The following is a 14,843-nucleotide window of genomic DNA, read 5'->3' as shown; positions in this document are numbered from 1 at the left end:
GAGGAGGAGGAGGAGGAGGAGGAGGAGGAGGAGGAGATTGGAAAAGGAGGAAAGGAATGGGTTGGGAAGGAAGATTTTATGTCCCTGGTGGTAATGTGGAAGCATGAGTGTTTATTGAATGGAGGTAGGAGGTAGTAACATGGTTAGCCCTAGATAGTTGAACCTATACTTTCAGAAAATCATTTTGGCAGTTTTCTGAGAGCAGGCATGGGGGTAAGGAGAGAGCTGAGGGAGACCAGTTAGAAAGCTATTGCAGTAGTCCAGGTGAGAGATTAAGGGGAGCCTGTACTAGGGGAGTGGGTGCATAGAGAGAAGCAGAAATATGAGAGAAGTTGTGGAGATTAAAATGACAGGAGTTGGTTTGAAAAAAAATGCATTTGTGGGCTGAGTGTGAGGAGCAGAAGATGGGACTGGAGTTTTAAGTCTTGGGGACAGAGAAGATGGTAGAGTTTCTCAACAGTATTAAAAAAAGTTGGGAAGAAGGTAGTGTTCAGAAGAACATGTCTTTTGGACCTGTTCGATTTGGGACAACTACAGATTACCTAATTATAAATTCCCAGAAGGCAGTTGAAGGTGAGAGACTGGAGTTCAGGAGAGAAATTAGAACTGGATATATAGATCTGTGAATCATCTGATAGTTGAACCCATGGTAACCGAAGAGATCACAAAGTCTAAAGGGAGGGGAAGGGAAGAAAGGAGAGGAGGGGAGAGGATAGGACAGGACATTACAGCAGAACCTAACATACATACAGTCACACATAACCACAGAAGAGCCTTATGTACACATGTACAGATACATCATGATCTCACAGTCACACAATCAGAACACAAAGCCACATACAACCAGAGCATAGTCTAACACATATAGCAAGTCACACAGAAGAGCCTCAAACACATGATCATAGCATGATCTCACAATGACACATATAGTCACAACAGAAAATCACACTTAAACAAAGCACAACCTAACATCGACATCAAGTTGCATACAACCACAGGATAGCCATACATATATACATACATACATATATTACATCACATTACATACATTATATACATTACCTACATACATATGCATGCATATATCCTCAAAGTCAAACATACAACTACAACGCAATTTCACACATAACATAGCTTAGACACACAAGAGACACAGGAGAGAACAGAGCCTGAGGAGGGACCACCACTGAACAGAGTCAAAAAAGTGGAAGGAAAAACAGGAGAGAGTCGAGGAGTGAAAATCTAAGAGGAGAGGGTATTGGATAGCATCAAAGGCTGCAGAGGTGTCGAGAAAGATGAAGATTAAGATAATACCACATTTTTACAGATACACATACACAACAGCAACAACAACAAAAGAACAGCCTCACACCTAAGTCTCACACAACCATAACATAACCTCACATACATATCATCACATGCACAACCACAACCCAATCTCATAGTCACACAAAGTCAAAGATTCACAATCACAGAACAAACTCACTGTTACACACACAACCACAATACAACCTCACACATATTCAAACACACAATCACAGCACAGTCTCAAACATGAAGTCTTCATATATACTGAGCACCATACATAGAATCCCACACAATCATAACATAGTCTAATATACATATAAAGTCACACACATAACCACAGTACAATCTCACACAGTCACAACACAACAACAAAACACCCTCACAGAGTCATACACACTACCACAGCAAAATCTATATATAGTCACACAAATATACACATATAAAGTCATACAAATAACCATAGTCCAACCTCACATAGTCATACATACCACAAACACAACAATCTCACATAATTATACCACAGCCTCACACATAACAACATACAACCAAAGACCCTTACACCCAATCATAGCAAAAGTCACCCAAAGTCACACATACAACCATAGCTCAGCCCCGCATATGGAGTCTCATAAACAACCACAAAACAGCTTCATACTTACTGAGGTCACCCAAATACAACATAGTTTAACACGCACATAGCCACAGAAGAGACTCACATATACACTACCATCTCATACAAACACACACATAACAGCACAGCCTCGAGCCACATATCAAGTCACAAAAACACAACCACAGCCCACCTTCACACAGTCACACACAAAAAGCTACAACAGTCTCACACAGAGACAGAAAATAACTTCGTATAGAGTCACACACACAGCCACAAGATAGTCTCACACGTGGAGCCACACAACCAACCACATAGTAGCTCCATACATACTGAGTCCAACATAACCACATCATAGCCTAATATACACATTAAGTCATTCAAATACAGCCCAGCCTAATAGTATACATATCAAGTCACATGTACAACCACAACACAATCTCACACGGTCATATACACGATCACAGAATAGCTTTACACATATCATAATACAACCATAGAAGAACCTCACATACAGCCATAGCACAACTATACACAAAATCACATACTATCATAGAACAGTTTCATATATACTGAATCCCACATAATCATAACACAGTCTTACACGCTCTTATCAAGTCATACCTACAAACAACCACAGAAGAACCTCACATACAAAAAACCACAGTACAATCTCACAGTCATACACACAATCACAGAAGAATCTCAAAGAGTAACATGCACAACCACAAAACAACTTCACACATATTCATACACATAATCATAGCACAGTCTCACACACAACATCACACAACTACAGAGGAGCATCACACACACACAAACACAGCAGAGTCATACTCAACAGCAGCACAGCCTGACATACATATCAAGTCCAACACAACTTACCCCAGCCTTACATAGTCATGCCCACAAAACCACAACAGTATCACACAACACCTCACAGTCACACACAATCATAGCACAGCCTCACAGATGGTCATACACACAATAACAGCACAGTCTGATACATATCATCAAACAGAAGACACTCATACACAACCATGGCACAATGTGACACACACAACCACAGCATAGCCTCATATAAAATCAGAGACAAGCACAAAACAGTTTCATACATAATGACTTCCCACACAACATAGCATTGCCTAACAGATGTAACAAGACACATACAACCAAAAGAGCCTCACATACATACATATAACCACAGTACAATCTCACACAGTCACACATACACACACAATGACAACAGAGTCCCACACAATTACAGCAGAACCTAACATACATACAGTCACACACAACCACAGAAGAGCCTTATGTACACATGTACAGATACATCATGATCTCACAGTCACACAATCAGAACACAAAGCCACACACAACCATAGCATAGTCTAACACACATATCAAGTCACACAGAAGAGCTTCACACACATTATCATAGCATGATCTCACAATGACACATATATCCACCATAGAGAATCACACATAAACAAAGTACAACCTAACATTGACATCAAGTCACATACAACCACAGGATAACCATACATACATATATACATGCATACATACATCACATCACATTACATTACATACATTATACACATTACCTACATACGTATGCATGCACATATCCTCACAGAGTCGAACATACAACTACAACACAACTCCACACACAACATAGTTTAGACACAGAACCACAGACAAGCCACACAATCACATTAAACCAAAACACAATCTCAGTCACACATATAACCACAGCATAGAATCGCACACAAGCACAGTATATGTAACACATGTTTCAAATCACACACAACCACAAGAGACTCATACACATACATATAACCATAGCATGACCTCACAAAGTCACACAAAGAGAAAATAGAGCTGCATATAACGACAGGACAGCCATACATGCATGCATACATACATTGTATACATACATACATGTATACATGCTTATATCTTCACAGTCAAACACACAACCACAACACAGTTTCACACATAATCTTACACACAATTATGGCATAGCCTCAAACATAACATCACAAAACACACAAACCCTCACATAGTCATGCACACAAAACCACAACAGACCTTCACACACCATATCACAAAATCACATGCTACCACAGCATAACTTCACATGTTGCATCACACAGACAACCACAGAACAGTTTTATACATACTGACTTCCCACACAACCATAATACTGCCTAACATATGTATTAAGTTATACAACCACAGCAAAGTCACACGCAACCACAGATAAGCCACACAGTCACATTAAACCACAGCATGATCTCCATCACATATACAACCACAACAGTCACATACAAGCATAGCATAGCCTAACCTGTATCACACACAACCATAAGAGGCTCATATACACACATATAACCACAGCATGATCTCACAGTCCCACAGTCAGAACATACAACCACAACACAGTGTAATACACATATTGATCACATAAAAGCAGAGAAGAGACTCACATACATACATACATATACAACCTTATCACAATCTCAAAATCATATATACAACCACAACAGACTATAACACACATATCAAGTCACAAACAACTGAAAAAAAGTCTCATACATATACATACAACCATAGCACAATTTCAAAGTCACACACATATAACCACAACACAGCCATACTCAACCACAGCACAACCTAACATACATATCGAATTATACACACAACCACAGCACAACCTCACACACATACATACACACACCAGTCTCACACATAACCTCACAGTCACACATACATACAACCACAGTACTTCAAATATTCATACACACAATCATAGAACAGCCTGAAACATTATCACACAATAATAGATGATCCTCACACATGACCATAGCACAACTTCACATAAAATCACACAAACACAAGCACACCACAGCCTCAGACATGGAATTGCACAACCACAGAACAGTTTCATACATATTGAGTCTCATACAACCATAACAATATTAACACATTAATTAAGTCACATAATCTAACATACATAACAAATTACACCTACAGCCACAGCCCAATCTTACACAGTCATACTCACAATCACAAAACAGAGCCACACACAATCACAGGATAGCCAAACACACATATGAAGTCACATACAACAGAAGTCTCATATATACAACCAATGCATAATTTCACAGAGTCACACACAACCACAGTACAACCTAACATACATATCAAGTCACATACACACAAACACAGCCCACCTCACATAGATTCATACCAAAAAATCACAACAATCTCACGTATAGCCACATGTGATAGTAATGGCAATTAAAGATTCCCCTGTATTGGCTTGGTTTTCAAATTGATTGTGTTAAAACCCAGAGCTTGTTAATCCCACCTGTGGGATGGACTTGTTGATGTGAAAAGAAAGTCCTGAACTGGGAGGAGCTGGTGACATAGATTTGGAGAGACAAGAGAGAGGCAGAAGGACTTTTTGGAAGCAGCACCCCGTGAAGGCAGAGAGAGAGACTGAGAAGGATTGCTGAGGGCCACTTTGAATTGCCCTAGACTTTTGAGACCTGCCCCCTGAGCTGCCAAGGACTGAGGAGACATGGCTGTTTTGCTGGTACTTTGTTTTGATGTTGTTTTGCCAGATTTGTCCACTGGTGAAAGACAGTCCTGTTGTTGAAGAAGTCCTGGAACCTGGCTTTTGGTTAAGAAGCCCTGAGACTGTCCTGCAGACAGAGAGTGAATACTGTCCACTGGTGAAGGACAGTGCTGTTGTTGCAGGGGTCTGGGAACCTTTCTGTTGGTTCAGAAGCCCTGAAGAAGGATTTTCTTGTTGTATGTTTACAGAAATCCTGGGAGAGGGTTTTGCTAACGTTTTCAGGGGTTCTAGGACTGTTCTACAGACAGAGGATGAATTAATGAAGGGACTGGCAATTTATCTTGTGGCCTTGCTAAGCCTTGTCTCCCCAGGAACTAAGATTGCTGAGAACTTGCCTCTGTCAAGATGAAGAAAAGACCTCCATTTGGGTATTAAGTGCTGTGCTTGGACTTGATGTAACTGGGGTAGATTCAATTGTGATCCAGGGGTGGGGAACTTTTGACCTTTTTGTGTTCTATGGTTAAACAAATGAATGTACTACTTATGTTTGGAAACTAATCTCCATTTGAGAAGAGGGGCTTTGTGGTGGACTAAATGAAGGTACAGCCTAGGGGTGGAGTAGTATTTAGAACAGGGACTTTGTAATTGATTGAATGATTGGAAGGTCCTGGGGTGGGGTAGTACTTGGAGATTATTTAATCACACTTAGTAAATGCTGTATTTTGAATGATGTCATGTTTTGACCTTCTCTGTTCTTGGTTTGTCACTGAATAAAATGGAGAGCACCTACGCTGGTATTTTGAACCTTGGGAAGTTGCCTTTCCATGGCATTACATTACACCACACAACCTCAAATAGTCACACCCAACCACTGTACAATGTGCCATGTATCATCACAGAACCACAGAAGACCCTCACACACAATCATAGCACAACTTCAGTCTCACACACATACAACTACAGCATAGCCTCACACATGGAATCACACAGATAAACAAAGAACAATTACATACATAATGAGTTCACACACAACTATAACATATCCTCACACATTAAGTCACACAACCACAGCAGTCTAATATATATCAAGTCACACACAATTACAGAAGAGCTTCACACACAACCACAACACAATTTCATAGTCACACATAGCAACCACAATACAGTGTCCCATGCAAAAACAATACAGTCTAAACACATATCAAGTCACACACAACCACAAAAGAGCCTCATACACACACAAAAATATCACAATCTCACACTGTCATGCACAACTGAAAAACAGAGTCATACGAAAAAAAAGCAATGCTTAACACACATACCAAGTCACATACAACCACAGAAGAATCTCATAAACAAATATACAAACACAGCATGGTTACACACAGTCACACACACAACCATAATACAGAGTCACATCATAATAACACAGCTTAACTCAAATATGAAGGCACATACAAACACAGAAGAGCCTCACATACACAGCCATAGCCACAACACAGAGTTACATACAACCACAGTATAGTCTCATGTAGTCACACACAGTCACAACACAGTCACAAAAAAAACAAAACCTAACATACATATCAAGTCAAACACAACCACAGAATAATCTCTCTCACATGCAACCACAGCATAATCTCAAACATAAAACCACAAGTTACATGTAACCACAGAACAACCTCACAAAGTTACACATAACCATAATACAGATTCACAGTCATACACACAATCACAGCACAACCTCTCACCTATCATCACACTACCATCAAAGACCCACACATACAACCATAGCACAACTTCACACAGAGCCACACAATCACAGAATAGATTCATATACACTAAGTCCCACACAACCACAGCACAATATAACAAACCTACTGAGTCCCATGCAACTATAACACAACCTAACATATGTATCAAGTCAAACACACACAACCACAGAACTCCACACTCAACCATAGCACACCCTAATATACATACACACAACCACAACACAGAGTCATATAGAATCACGGGATGGCCTAACACACATCAAGTCACATACAACCCCAGAATAACCTCATAAACACATATACAACCACAACACAATCTCACACACATACCACAATAGGGCAGTGTAACACACATATCAAGGCTTACACAAACAGAAGATTCTCACACACAACCACAGTACAATTTCATACAGTCACACACACAACCACAAGTCAGAGTCACAAAAAATAACAGCACAACCTAACACAAACATCAAATCAAATAAACCACAGAAGTTTCTCATACACAAGCATAGCACAATATCAAACACACAACCACAACAGTCACACATAGTCATATACACAACCACAGAACATTTTCACATAGTCATCACACTACCACCAAACACAAATATACAACCATAGCACAGCTTCATACAAAGTCACACAATCACAAAACAGATTCACATATACTAAGTCCCACACAACCACAGCACAATCTACCTATTGAGTCCCGCACAGCCTAACACACATATCAAGTCAAACACACATAACCACAGCAAAACGTCATATACACACAACCACAGCATAGCTTAATATACACATCAAGTCACACACACAATCCTCACAGTCACACACAAAAAATCCACAATAGTCTCACATTCATATAACCACGGCATAGCCTTGCACGTGGAATCACAGAGATAGCCACAAAACAGTTTCATACATACTAAGTTCACACACAGACATAACACATCCTAACACACAAATTAAGTCACAGCACAGTCTAACATATCAAGTCATGTATAACCACAGAGGAGCCTCATAAACATACATACAACCACATACAACTCAGTCACCCACAACGGTAGTATAGTCTAACACATATATCAACTCAAACACAATCACAGCCACAACATAGTTACAAACAACCACAACCACAACTTATTCACACACAATCAGAGCATAACCTAACATATATGTCAAGTCAAACACAAGCCCAGAAGAGTCTAACACACACAACCACTGCACAATCTCACATAGTCACAGCCTCAATAGTCACATACAACCATACAACAACTTCAGAGTCACACACAAACACAAGCTTCACACACAATCACAGCACAGCCTCACATATAATATCACACAACCATAGAAGACTCTCAAATACAACCATAGCACAATTTCACACACACACAACTGCAGCATAGCCTCACAAATAAAATCACACAGAGACCTTACATACAGAGTTAGCAAACAACCATAGCATTACCTAACACAAGTATTAAGTCACACAACCACAGCACAGTCTAATATACGTATCAAGTCACACACAACTACAGAAGAGCCTCACATACACACACAACCATGAAACTATATCAAACAATCACACACAACTACAAGTCACACAAAACCACAGCACAGCTTAAAACACATATCAAGTCACATAAGAACAACCTTACAAACACATGCACAATGCAATATTATCTCACTGTTGCACAACCTAACATATTGTCACACACAACCACAACATGACCTCACAGTCATATACACAACTACAGCACAGCCTAACAAATAAATCAGTCACCGGCAACCACAGAAAAGCCTAACACTGACACACAACCACAACATGATTTCATATAATCACACACAACCATAACTAAAAGTCACATATAGCCACAGCATAGTCTAACATACATATCAAGTCACACACACACAACCCAATTTCACAGTCACATGCACAACACCACAAGTCATACACAACCACAGAACAATTTTACCAAGTCACACACAACCACAAAACAGTCTCGCATAGTCATATATACAATCACATCAGTCTCACCCATCATCACACAACAAAAGACCCTCACACAACCATAACACAACTTCACTCAAAATGACACAAACAACCACAGCATAACATCATACATGGAGTCACAACCATAGAACACCTTCATACATACTGAATCCTACACAATCACAGCAGTCTAAAAGAGGTATCAAAAGTCACACCCAGGTGGGGCGGGAGTTGGGCTCTTGCACATGCTCAGTCCTTTGCAGGCCCTTCCTTCTCGTTTGGCGCTGCCAACATGGTGTTCAAGCGCTATGTGGAGATCGGCCCACATGGCCTACATCTCCTTTGGGCCACACACCGGCAAGCTGGTGGCCATCGTGGACGTGATCAACCAGAACTGGGCTTTGGTTGATGGCCCCTGTAGCAGTGTGAGGAGGCAGGCCATACCATTTAAGTGTATGCAACTCACAGACTTAGTGCTCAAGTTCCTACACAGTGCTGGTCAGAAGTATGTCCGGGCTGTGTGGGAGATAAAAAAGCTCAATACAAAATGGAAAGCCACGAGATGAGCCAAGAAGATCGAAGCCAGAGAACGGAAAGCAAAGATGACAGATTTTGACCATTACAAAGTCATGAAGGCCAAGAAAATGAGAAATAGAATTATCAAGCATGAAGTTAAGAAGCTCCAGAAGGCATCCACCCAGAAGGGGTCTCCCAAGAAGGAAGACACCAAGAAGGCACTTGCTGCAAAGGTCTCCGCCAAGAAGATGCCCTCAAAGAAGGCTAAGGGCCAGAAGGCAGGCCCCGGCCAGAAGGACCAGAAGGGTCAGAAAGCCTCTGGCCAGAAGGCTCCAGCCAAGAAGGGACCTGCCCAGAAGGCACCCACCCAGAAAGCAGCTGCTCCAAAGGCCAAAAAATAAGAGGCTGCCCGAAATCAAATAAAGATTTTCCTACACAAAAAAAAGTCACACCCAACCATAACACAATGCACAGAGTCATAGATACAATCACAAAACAGTCTCACACATAGCATCAGACAACCTCAGAAGACTCTCACACATATCAATAGCACAACTTCTCTCAAAGTCACATACACAACCACAGGATATCTTGGAATACATGGAATCACACAATTAGGAAGCAGTTTCATAATACTGATTCCACAAAACCACAGCACATTGTAACGTGTTAAGTCACATAAAGCAATAGAAGTTTAACATACAATATGTTTACTTACAGGTATACATAGATAGAGGACACAGGACCAATTTAACAGGAAGGGATAATACTTAAAAGGTGAAATTAAGAGGTGAGAGAGGAATATAATGAGAGGAGATGGTGAGAGACAGAATGGGGTAAACTATCTCGTATAGAAGAGGCAAGGGAAAATGGTTACAATGGAGGGGAAGAATAGGAAGGCAAAAGGGAATGGGTCAACCTTATTCCCATTGAATTTGGCTTGAGGAGGGAATGAAATACACACTAAATAGGGTATCTCACCCTCCAGGAGAGTAGGGGAGAAGGGAATGAGAGGGAGGATGATGGAAGGGAGGGTAGGCTGGGGGGAAGGGAAGTTGGAAGCACCCACTTTTGAAAAGGGATCGGATCAAAGTAGAGAATAGAACAAGTGGGAGGTGAGATAGGAAGGAGGGAAATATAGTCAGTCTTTTACAATATATCTACTATGTTATTGTTTTGCATTAGCCACACATGTACAACCTATACTGAACTGCTTATCTTCCCAGTAAGGGTGGGTGACAAGGGAGGAAGGGAAGGAATCTGGAATTCAAAGTTTTAAAATCAAATATTCAAATATATATGTGTGTGTATATATATATATATATACTATTATTAATACTATTTTACATGTAATTGGGAAATAAGATATACAGGCACTGGGGCATAGAGATCCACTGGAAAAGTCGAAAGGGATATGGGAGAAAATATGGGAGAGAATAGATTGGAGGAGGGGATATCCTGTGGTTCTGCTATTTTGGGGTGGTGGGTAGGGGAAAAACAGGGAGAAAATTTGTAACTCAAAATCTGACGGAAATGAATGATGTAAATCAGAAGTTAATAAAGCATTTGAAAAAAAAGAAGTTTAACATACATATACACATAGAACCAGAGCATAGCCTAACACACATATCAGGTCATACTTACAACAGTGCAACCTCACATAGAGTCAGTCAGAGAAAACCATAACAATCTCACACAGAACCACAGAATACCTTCAGTCATACAAACAACCATGACACAGTCTCAAACATAAAGACAATCACAGTACAATCTCACTATAGCACAACTTCACACAGAATCACACAATCACAGAACAGTTTCATATAGACTGTCACACATAACCGCAGTACAGTCTAACATACTGAGTTCTACACAACCGTAGCACAGTCATAAACATATATCAAATCACAGACACAACCACAGAAGAATCTCATGTACACATACATAACCATGACATGATCTGATACAGTCACACATACAACCACATTACGCACAGCCTAATACATATATCAAGTCACACATGACCACAGATGAGACTTACAGATGAGCACAATTTCACACATCATGACAAAACCACAAAAGACCCTTCCACACAATCATGACACAACTTTACACACACAACCATAGCATAGTCTCACACATGGAGTCACACAAACAACCACATAATAGCTTCATAATTCTGAGTTCAACATAATGATAGCAGAGTCTAACATACATATTAAGCCATGCAAATACAGTGAAACACAGTCCAGCCAAATATATATATATATATATGTATATATATATATATATATAAAGTCACATGGACAACCATAAAATAGCCTCACACACAGCCATGTATACAATCACAGTATAACTTCACACATATCACACAACCACAGAAGACCCTCCACACAATTATAGCACAATTTCACACAAAATCATACACACAACCACAGCATAGCCTCATTCATGGAGTCACTCAGACAACCACATAACAGCTTCATACATTCTGAGTCTCACACCACAACAGCACAAAATAAGATACCTATCAAGTCACACACACAACCACAGAACAACCTGAGTCATGCACTCCCCAAACCACAACAGTCTCACAAATTGTCATATACACAATCCCAACACAACCTCACACATACCATCATGCAACCACAAAAGACCCTTACATACATCCATAACACAGTCTCACACACATATCAAGTCACACACAATACCAGGAAAGAACCTCAAATACACACAACCACAGTTCAATCTCACATCGACATACAATCACAGCATAGCCTTATATACATATCAAGTCACACACAACCATGGAAGAGCATCACGCGTACACACACAACCATGACACAATCTCACACAGTCAGACACAACCACAACAAATAATCACACATAACCACAGAACATATAGGGTCACACACCCCAAAACACAACAGTCACACATATCCACACAAAAACCTCACATAGTCACACAAAACTACAACACAGTCTCACACAGTCGTACAAAAAAATCACAATACAACCTCGCATATATCATCATACAACCATCAAAAGTCCTCACACACAACCGTAGCACAGCCTTATACACATATCAAGTCACACACCCAAAACCACAAGAGTCTCACACATGACCACAGAACAACCTCACAGTCACACAACCTAGCCTCATACATGGTCATATACAGAACCACAACACAGTCATAGCACAACCACACATAGTCACATACACACCATAGCATAGTTTCATATGGAGTCACATAAACAACCACATAATAGCTTCATACATACTAAGTCAACATAACCACAGAGTTTAACACACATATTAAGTTGCACAAACACAAGTCAGCCTAATACACATTTCAAGTCACATACACAATCACAAAACAGCCTCACACATAGTCATATACATAACCACATGCCACATATATCACACAACCACAGAAGACTCTTCCACACAAATTATAGCACAATTTCACACAAAATCACACACATGCAACCACGGCATAGCCTCATTCATGAAGTCACTCAAACAACCACATAACCATTTCATACATCCTGAGTCCCACGCAACCACAGCACAAACTAAAACACATATTAAGTGTGTGTCTCTCTCTAATACACACACATCCACAGATCAACAAATTACAATAGTCTCACAAATTGTCATACACACAATCACAGCACAATCTCGCCTATGTCATCATACAACCACAGAAGATCCTCACACAACAACCATAGCACATCCTTACACACATATCAAGTCACACACCCACAAAAGAATCTCCCATACATACAACTTCGATCTCACACAATCACACATACAACCACAGCATAGCCTAACACACATATCAAGTCACACACAACCACAAAAGACACACACACAACACCATGGCACAATCTTACACAGTCCCACACAGGCACAACAAATAATTATACATAGCCACAGCACAACATAAAACACATATCAAGTCACATACATAAAATACATCTCAACTTCACGGTGACACACCGAAAACCACAATAATCTCACATACAACCAGAGAACAACTTCACATAGTCACACACATAACCACAACACAGCCTCACAAAATGTCATACTACGGCCAAAACACAACTTCACAAAGTCACACAATCACATATATCATATATACTGAGTCCCACACAACCACAGCACAATCTAACATACCTACTGAGTCCCACACAACCAAAGCACAGCCTTATACACATATCAAGCCACTCATACAACCACAGCACAATCTTACATACACACAAACACAAAACAGAGTCACATACAGCCATGGGATAGCCTAAAACACTGCCTCAGAACTCAAGTTGCACAAACAAACAGCCCAACCTCCCATATAGTCACAAACCCAAAACCACAACAGTATCATGAACAACCACAAAACAACCTCACAGAGTCACAATACAACCACAACACAGCCTTACATAGTCATATACACAATCACAATACAACCTCACATATAATCATACAACCACAGAAGATTCTCACATACAACCATAGCACAACTTCACACAGAGTCACACAATCACAGAACAGTTTCCTATATACTGAGTCCCACATAATCACAACACAGTCTAACACACCAAGTCCCACATAACCATAGCACAGCCTTATATACATATCAGGTCATGCATACAACCACAGAAGAACCATACACACACACAACCCCAGCACAATCTCAGATCATTATCCATATAACCACAACATGGTGACAGCCATAGCACAGCCTAACACACATATCAAGTCATGTACAACCATAGAAGAGCACACAACTATAGCAGATACAACTATAACAGATACAACTACAGCATCTCACATAATCATACACACTACAACACATAATCACATACAGCCACAGTACTGTCTAACACAAATATCAAGTCACACACAAACACTGCCCTACCTCACATGAAGTCACTCACAAAGCCACAACAATCACTCAACAACATAACAATGTAAAAACAGTCACACTCAACCACAACACAACCTCACATATACATACAACAACAGCAGAGCTTCACACATATTATCAA

General features: G+C 40.2%; 1 protein-coding gene and 1 pseudogene across 1 annotated transcript in view; one reads left to right on the top strand and one right to left on the bottom strand.

Moving 5' to 3' along the window:
• The window catches only part of EFCAB8 (EF-hand calcium binding domain 8), a 132,214-nt gene that overhangs the window by 22,652 nt on the left and 94,719 nt on the right, over positions 1–14,843 (bottom strand). The gene's annotated exons all lie outside the window — the stretch shown is intronic.
• LOC138150469 (large ribosomal subunit protein eL14-like) lies at positions 9,231–10,540 on the top strand (annotated as a pseudogene).

Source organism: Petaurus breviceps, unplaced genomic scaffold (genome assembly GCF_028583685.1).
Source record: "Petaurus breviceps papuanus isolate PSGF00001 unplaced genomic scaffold, PetGlider_PUasm1.0 90879, whole genome shotgun sequence".
In the NCBI taxonomy this organism is placed as follows: Eukaryota; Metazoa; Chordata; class Mammalia; order Diprotodontia; family Petauridae; genus Petaurus; species Petaurus breviceps.
Note: the sequence above shows the minus strand (reverse complement) of the source record. Positions and strands in the feature narration are given on the sequence as shown.